Below are 8241 nucleotides of genomic sequence, written 5' to 3'. Positions count from 1 at the left end.
GTCTGCTGTATCACTGTCTCCTTTTGTAAAGCGCAACGGAATATGCTGTGCTATATAAGAAACTGTTAATAAAAAAATAAATAATAAGTGCACAGAGTTACGGCCCTCAACGCTAAACTCAATACAATATAATAATATTGGACAGCACGGCTCTAAGCCAATATACAAATGATACTCTGTGTAGCCTCATGTTGTCCTGTCAATAGCAGTTCTGCAGTCTGCGCCTGCAACCACTAACTTGCAATATCTGTGTTGTTGACCTGCTAATTGAAAGGAAAGCACTAGCATTAATTGAATTAATTAGGAAACAGATGTGACCTTTTGCAGATGTCAGGAGAAACCAATATTTTTCTTTACTGCTCTGCACTGCCCCCTGCTGGCCATTTGTGATGTTGCCATCACACATACAGATGCCAGACATTATTAACGTCATTAATGCACTCAAATAATGTAAGTATGAGATAATACTTGGCATAAACCTGGTAGTATTCATGATACACTTGATAACGGAATGTGTGCAATATGTAATTTTATACAGGGCTTCCCATTGAAGGAGCCGATATATAATGCACTGTAATTACGTCACAGATGAGCAGAGATCTCCGTATGTGACTCCCGATAGTTTGTTTTTTTATTATTTTTTTTGCTAATAAGGTGCCCCATATCTTAATTCTCTGAAGCCAAAAATACTGTAATAGTCCTCATTTTTAGGGACTGAAATGCTAAGGTGCCCATACAATAGTGCAATTTGTGCACTTTTTATCTGATTCCAACAGATCGGTCCCATAAATCTGATGGAAAGTGTCAAATCGCACGTGTTTTAACTCCGATTGCGATCCACGGACCTGTGCTCATTGGTTTGGAGAAAGTGATTGCAAGGCCTGCACTATAATTATTGGATACGGCATACGATCTTGCTGCCCGGGGGCGGTTCAAGGCAAATCTTACGGGACTTCTCCCTCTAAAAAAAGTGTCCTTAAGAGTGGCCCAGCACTGGGGCAATTTCAGACTCCCACAAACCCGATGGTTTCCAAGGTTTTCAGATACTAAGCATGTGCATATGTGATATGTACTGTGCACGCACAGCTCTTTATTTGCAATGACGGACACAGTGCACCCTAACCTGCAGCATTATGGACATTGTGGAAATCAGTACACTACACAGTAACCCAAAAGCAGGCACTTAGGGGAGGGGTGGGGCGAGTCATTTGGCTTATAAGAAATGACTTACCATTAAAGGCCAAAAGGTTTGCTGGGGATCAATGGGACCAGCTATTGATTGTCAGAGGTGTGTGTGTGTATATATATATATATATACACACACACACACAATACTGTGCACTGCGCAAAGCTTTAGGCACAAGCGGAAAACATTCTGCAGAGTGCACAAAGAGTTCTTGCAATCATGTCACCCTCATATTGTAATTCTGGTGAAGGTGACATGATTGTAAGGATAAGTCTTATTCATTTACATTTAACGTGAGGGAGACACATAGGGGCACCCCGAAAAATTACCTTTTTGCAAAAATTAAATCATGGTACCCCATATTGTGTTGTAATATTATTTTTGTCTTACACTGTATCACGTGATAATATGTATGTTTTTTTCTCCTCTCTTATATGTGAAGTACATTAGGTGAAGAGGACGTGTTCCCGGTAGCTGTTGGGTGACTGGAACATCACACAAGCTGGCCACTTGTTCCTGGTCCCGGCATTTACTAGTAGGAGTGCAGCCTTATAGCTGAATTGTATTCTGTCATTGTGGAGTCTAGTCTGCCTGGTCTGTGGCCATTGGTTCCTGCTCCTGATAAAAGGCAACCAGCCTTGCCGTGGTTATTTCCTGCCTGAGTCCTGATGTACTGTATGTGTCTAGGATGGTGTTTGGAAGCCTTGTTAGCCAGTCCCTGGTCATGCCTGACCATGTGCTTATAGAACCCTCTCTCTCTCCTAAGTGGCTCTACTATTAATGCCTGGTTTTCTCCAAGCAAGTATTTCCCCCGTGCTTTGTGCTGTAACCATTCTGTGGCTCTGGTCTGTCGATACAACCTGATACAAGATGGTTGTGTTATCCCTGCATATCTTGTATGTTTGGGGTATAGCTCACAGACAAGGTCTAGGTCGACAGCAGACTGTTGACACACAAAAAAGTTGACATATGAAGTTGATGCATGAAGGTTGACATGAGTTTTTATGGGCTTTTGGTGTCACCTGAGCACGTGGATCTGTAGTTAGTGTACTGCTTTGCTTGCTTTTGTCACTGCCGACCTAGGCATTGGCCAGTATTCAATGCTCCCGATTCACTGTTTTTTTTTTCCCGGCGAATCAGGCTGTTTTCTCTCTCTCTCTGCAGTGAATCTTTTTCACTGAAAATCTGATTCACCCTATTCAATGTTCACTGTTCGCCGAAAGCGACCAGTGAATGCCGGCCAGTAATCCGTTTCATGCTCGCTGCAATTCGCTGGTGTATTTCAATGGGGTTTTCACTGGGATTCACCGAGAGTGTATTCAATGGATGGAGAACTGCTTTCAGCATGATTTTCACCATGATTCACTGTTTTGCATTCGACATCTTTTTAAGGTGAACTAGAAAGTGACCACATGAATATATATTTAATTTTAAATTATAATTTTTTTTTTTACACATGACCTCACAGGGGGGCAGGGAGCCGCTCATTAGATATTCACTGCGCCTGGTCCCCCTCATTACATATGCACAAGCGGGACCAGCGCAGCGCTCCCTCCACCACCTCCCCTGCCAGCTCTCCATGGGTGCTGCTGCCTGTGTCCCCACCAGCCGTCCTTCTCCCCCACACAGCGTTTGGAGCAGGCAGGGAGGCTTCCATCTCCCTGCCTTCCGCCCCCCCCCCCCCCCCCCTCTGGCATTCGCCGAGGGTGTGTGTGTGTTAAAATTCGCCATCAGAGGGAGAGGGAGGGCTGGCAGCGAATGTTCCAGCCCTCTGGAACCCTCCGAATGTGCAGCGAATCCTAAACAGGATTCGCTGCACATAGCGATAATTCTTATTGAATACTATCTGTGGGCAGGTTTGTCCTGGATCAGAAACACTCACCACAGAAGGGGCAGCCACTGGCTTCTGCAGCAGCCCCTGCTCGGGTGTTAGAGCGCTCAGCCGTTTGTCTGTTCCAGCATTTCTGTTTTTGGATGCCCAAACGCACGAACAGCCTCTCACCCGCCTCGCACCTCTCCAATCCATTCTTAACGCTGCTGCTAGGCTCATCTTCCTCTCCCGCCGCTCTACCTCCGCCTCCCCCCTGTCTATCTCTTCACTGGCTCCCCATTCCTTTCCGAGTTCTCTTTAAACTCCTCACCACCACCTACAAGGCTTTCTCCTCCTCCACAGCTCCCTACCTCTCTTCACTGATCTCTTTCCACACTCCCTCCCGTCCTCTTCGCTCCATCACTGACCGCCGACTGACCTCTCACCTAATCACCTCCTCCCACTCCCGTGTCCAAGACTTCTCTCGCGCTGCCCCCCTGCACTGGAACAACCTCCCGCCACCCATCAGGCTATCTGATTCCCTTACCTCCTTCAAGCGCTCCCTCAAAACCCACTTTTTTCGACTAGCCTATCCCTCCTCCTAACCTCTTTTGATCCTCCTATCCTGCCTCCGTTCCTACTTATCCTATTGTATTTCGTTCGTCCACCCACCTATTTTTAGTATGTTAACTCTTATGAGTAGGGTCCTCCTTCCTCACGTACTCACCCTACCTCATTACCTCACCTGTGCTCCTGTCTTGTTCTTCCCTTCCTCTACTTCATCTTCAGTCTCCTCGACAATTTCCACACCTACTTCTGAACTGATGCTGATTTTAGTTCTACCAGCTATACCCCTATTTATACTGTATTTTTCAACACACCCTGTACGTTACCTTGTAATTTGTTTTTTTGTTTGCAATGTACGGCACTGCGGACACTTTGCGGCGCCTTATAAATAAACGTACTACTACTACCCTTTCTTTACAGTGGCATGCACGGAAAGCACTCCTTTCAGCGTAGCCCACTCCTGCAGCGCAGCTCAGCGAGATTACATTTGCGGACATACCACCGAAGGGGTTAACCCCTTCCCGACATTTGACGTACATTTACGTCATGGTCGGGATGTACTTCCCGACACATGGCATAAATGTACGTCATGATTGTAAACTGTCACCGCGTCTATAGACGCGGTGACAGAGGGACGATGGCTGCTGTCCCTGACAGCAGACATCTTCCCTCGTGGCCCAGGGGGGGCAGCGATGCCCCCCCATCGGCGATCGCTGTGATTGGCTGTTCAAATGTGAACAGCCAATTACAGCGTTTTCTGTGTACCGGCGAATAACGTCGCTCGGTAACACAGGGATCGGTGGTGATTGGTGCTGTTAAGTACAGCACCAATCACCACTGGGTGTAAAGGGGTCACTGGTGGTCACCCCACCTGCCCCCAAGGCTGTGATTGGTCGTCGGACCGACGGACCAATCACAGCCATTACACCTCACAGAAAATAACGGAGACAGCCCTGCAGCCGCCATTCCGGTCAGGAACAGCGTGCAGAGCGGTCTCCGTGCCCATCTGTCCCCTTATACTGACCTGATCAGCGTTGGTGGCATCCGTGCTGCCAGCTGCTGGTGCTTCCTGGTTGCTGTTGCTTCCTGGTGCTTGTGCTGCTGCTGCTGCAGCGTCATTGTGTCATAGAACATAATATTGTATAATATAATTTTGTCTCTGCTGCCCCCTGCTGTGCTGATCAGTATAAATTAACTGATCAGCAACTTTTTTGGGGTGCAGGTTTTTTTTTTTTTATATATACCCCGTCAGGTTGCACCAAAAGTTGTGTGCCTGCTGCCCCTCACTGCTAATCAGTGTTGCATCACTGATCAGCAGTTTTTTTTTTTTGAGGGTGTTGTGGGTTTTTTTTTTTTATTTTTTTTTTACACCCACAGTGATTTTGTGGGTGTCCTGTGGCCGCTGAGCGCTGATCAGTGACGTACATCACTGATCAGCATTTTTGGCACAGGGTTGATCTAATTTTTTTTTTTTGGATCAAATTCCTGTTGCCTTTAACTCATCAGCAGTTTTTTTAAATTTTTTTTTTTTGGAGGGTGCTGTGGGGTTTTTTTTTTTAATTTTTTTTACACCCACGGTGATTTTGTGGGTGTCCTGTGGCCGCTGAGTGCTGATCAGTGACGGACGTTACTGACCAACATCTGTGCTCAATTTTTGGCGCAGGAGCTTTTTTTTTTTTCTTTTAACTTACACGTGTTAAAGCACTACATACACACTACATACCCCCCGTGTTGAAATAAAGTTTGTACCCCCCCCTACACTATACACGTGTTGAAACACTACACTTACACAAAAATAATAAAAATGTCCCAATCATCGCAAAGACTGTTTTCAGCGGAGGAGGCATATGCCCTTATTGCCTCTGACACTGACACAGCCAGTGAAGTAAGCGATGAATTTGCATTAGTCTTAAGCTCCTCTTCCTCCTCTAGTGATGAGGGACCCCCTCAAAGACGCCCCCGTAGAGCAGCTGAGACCCCCCCCCAATGATTGATCTCGTATGGACCCCACCACCAGACAATTTTGAGCCCCAGGTTCCTGAGTTTTTGGCCAACCCAGGAATCCAATTTGATACTACAGGCCTCAAAGAAATTGACTTTTTCAAAGTCTTTTTCTCTGATGATTTTATAAATTTAATGGTGGACCAAAGTAATTTATATGCCCAGCAGTTTATTGCCCAAAACCCCACGTCATCATTTGCTAGGTGGACCCCTGTAGATGCAGTAGAGATGATGACGTTTTGGGGTCTGGTGTTACATATGGGCATAGTTAAAAAGCAAGAAATTAGACAATATTGGAGTACAGATGTTCTGTACAGCACCCCACTTCATCGTATGGCCATGACCCGGACTCGTTTTGAGACAATCCTTAAATTTTTGCATTACAACGATAATGCACAGTGCCCACCCAGAGATGATCCCACCTTTGACCGGCTATTCAAAGTCAGGCCGGTCATTGATCATTTCAGCGCCAAATTTGCTGAGATGTACATCCCCGAAAAATTCATTTGTGTAGACGAGTCACTTATACATTTTAAAGGAAGGGTTAAATTCCGCCAGTACCTTCCCAATAAGAGGGCAAGGTATGGCATAAAAATGTATAAGCTGTGCGAAAGTACCTCAGGGTACACCCACAGGTTTAGGGTATATGAAGGGAAGGACACAAGAATTGAACCGCCAGAATGCCCACCCTCCCTCGTAGGTGTTAGTGGAAAGATTGTCTGGGATTTAGTGCACCCCTTCCTGGATAAGGGTTATCACCTCTATGTGGATAACTTTTACACCAGCATCCCCCTGTTTAAGGCCCTTGGTTCAAGAGGTACAGCAGCTTGCGGTACTGTGCGCAAGAACCAAAGAGGCCTCCCAAAAACGCACGTTGCCCAATTACTGAGAAAAGGTGAAAGCAGGGCACAATCCACCGAAAATATGTTGTTGGTCAAATATAAGGACAAGAGGGATGTCCTTATACTGACAACAATTCACGGAGACAGTACCACCTCCGTCCCTGTACGAGGTACCAGTACCCACACCTCAAAACCTATTTGTATCCTAGATTACAATAAGTACATGGGCGGAGTGGATCTTTCAGATCAGGTACTGAAGCCGTACAGTGCCCTGCGGAAAACAAAAATATGGTATAAGAAGCTGGCCGTGTATATCATCCAGATGGCACTGTATAATGCTTACGTACTATTCCGTTCTACCAGCCAGACGGGGACATTTATGCACTTTCAAGAGGAAGTCATAAAGGGCCTAATATTTGGGAACCAGCAGGCAGAGGGCCCCAGTACTTCTAGTACTGGCCCCAGTACTTCTAGTACTGTCCCCCGTATTGTATCAGGGCAGCATTTTCCTAACGAAATCCCCTCCACTGGAAAAAAGGGCAGGACACAAAAAAGGTGCAAAGTTTGCTATAAAAAGGGAATAAGAAAGCAAACTATTTTCCACTGTGAAACTTGCCCCGACAAACCCGGCCTATGTATGAAGGAGTGTTTTAAAATATACCACACATCTATGGATTATTAGGTTCATCATTTCACCGTGCTTCGGGGGTCTTGCTAATGCGACATAGCACCCACCATTCATTCCATCAGAATCTGTGCTGCAAAATCCAAATATCACTCCTTCCCTTCTGAGTCCTGCCATGCACCCAAATGGTATTTTTTGGTCACATATGAGGCATTGCCGTACTCGGGAGAAATTGCGGCACAGATTTTGGGGTGCTTTGTCTCCTTCATTCCTTGTGAAAATGAAAAATTTTGAGCCAGAACTGCATTTTTGTGTAAAAAAATGTAATTTTTCATTTTCACAGCCCAGTTGTACCAAAATTGGTGAAACCCCTGGGGGTTTGAAATGTACACTATACCCCTAGATGAATTCCCTGAGGGGTGTAGTTTGCAAAATGGGGTCACTTGTGGGGGGGTTCCACTGTATTGGTGCTTCGTGCTTCGGGGGTCTTGCTAATGTGACATAGCACCCACCATTCATTCCACCAGAATCTGTGCTGCAAAATCCAAATATCACTCCTTCCCTTCTGAGTCCTGCCATGCACCCAAATGGTATTTTTTGGTCACATATGAGGCATTGCCGTACTCGGGAGAAATTGGGGCACAGATTTTGGGGTGCTTTGTCTCCTTCATTCCTTGTGAAAATGAAAATTTTTGAGCCAGAACTGCATTTTTGTGTAAAAAAATGTAATTTCTCATTTTCACAGCCCAGTTGTACCAAAATTGGTGAAACCCCTGGGGGTTTGAAATGTACACTATACCCCTAGATGAATTCCCTGAGGGGTGTAGTTTGCAAAATGGGGTCACTTGTGGGGGGGTTTCACTGTATTGGTGCTTCGGGGGTCTTGCTAATGTGACATAGCACCCACCATTCATTCCACCAGAATCTGTGCTGCAAAATCCAAATATCACTCCTTCCCTTCTGAGTCCTGCCATGCACCCAAATGGTATTTTTTGGTCACATATGAGGCATTGCCGTACTCGGGAGAAATTAGGGCACAGATTTTGGGGTGCTTTGTCTCCTTTATTCCTTGTGAAAATGAAAAATTTTGAGCCAGAACTGCATTTTTGTGTAAAAAAATGTAATTTTTCATTTTCACAGCCCAGTTGTACCAAAATTGGTGAAACCCCTGGGGGTTTGAAATGTACACTATACCCCTAGATGAATTCCC

Source organism: Crinia signifera, chromosome 2 (genome assembly GCF_055691185.1).
Source record: "Crinia signifera chromosome 2, ASM5569118v1, whole genome shotgun sequence".
In the NCBI taxonomy this organism is placed as follows: domain Eukaryota; kingdom Metazoa; phylum Chordata; class Amphibia; order Anura; family Myobatrachidae; genus Crinia; species Crinia signifera.
This window is presented reverse-complemented; position numbering follows the sequence as displayed.